Source organism: Carassius auratus, chromosome 6 (assembly GCF_003368295.1).
Source record: "Carassius auratus strain Wakin chromosome 6, ASM336829v1, whole genome shotgun sequence".
NCBI lineage: Eukaryota > Metazoa > Chordata > Actinopteri > Cypriniformes > Cyprinidae > Carassius > Carassius auratus.
Window position 1 is genome coordinate 12,438,998 of NC_039248.1, and position 1,207 is coordinate 12,440,204.

Consider the following 1,207-nt stretch of genomic DNA (forward strand, 5'->3'; position numbering starts at 1 on the left):
CATGACAACAGCCCAGTTCCAAATGGTATCCACCCTTTTTTCCTCGCCCGATGACGCTTTGCACAAATAATGGGATTAATTTTCCTTTACACTGTAAACAATCAGTAAAAGGTTCACTCTATTAAGACAATAATAAGCATTTTCAAGAACGGTACAATGAGGTGATATTTTTTAACTTACCCTTCAACCATCGATCATTAAAAGATCATTAACAAATTAACTCCTAAAGATCCCCCTTCTTTCTGCAGCAATATCATAAACGTTTTAAATATCATTGTAGTAATATTTCTTACAGCACTGTGAAAAAAAATCATCATTCAGCATTTTGAAAAAATAAACTTTTTCAAAACTGAGACTGTTACAGTGCTTGATTTAAGCTGCATTTAAAGCATAATTTTCTCTAGAAATATGCACATACAGCATGATCTCATTACATCAGTCTGCTAACAGTTTTACCACAAAAAATTCATTTTTCAAAATGTCATATTTTGTTGTGAATTTTGTCTTAATGGGTGGTGTAAGCACATACTAAGCATTTTACAAAAGCAATGAGCAAAAACAACAAAAGTTTAACTAACTGCAGTATTCCATTGTATTCCATAAAGGGGTATAAAATTTAAGTACTGATTAAGGAAAATACAAGTCTTCCTGATCACACACACACACACCTGTTTACTGTACAAACACAAAATGTACTGTTTGCATTTATAGTACAAACCTCCTTCTATGCTCAACTGCAAACAGAAATATTGAACCAGAAAACAACATATAACTTTTAACTTACATTAACTAGCCATATTATCAATATAAAAACAGCTGTAATGCTGGACAATGGATTTAAATATGTGAGTGCTATGATTCACTTTCAAAATGTAAAACAACAACAACAAAAAAAAAAAACAATCAAGCAAAATTATTTGTCAATCACTCTGATATGGAGTTAAAATAAGTGCATTGACTGAGGGCTGTATGTCACTGCCTTTGATCATTTCTGTGCATGAGTCATTAATGATAGTTAATACCACATGCATTTTTTATATTGAAAGTTACATTTTCAAATCAAATTAACAACATGATCATTTTATAAAACATGCGTTAATATTTGTTTCACTGGAGGAAAGAGATGTATTTAAATGTATTTTGTAAACTGTATTTATGACAAAGAACTGCACAGATGCAGATATTATGTTGATCTATTGACACCTAA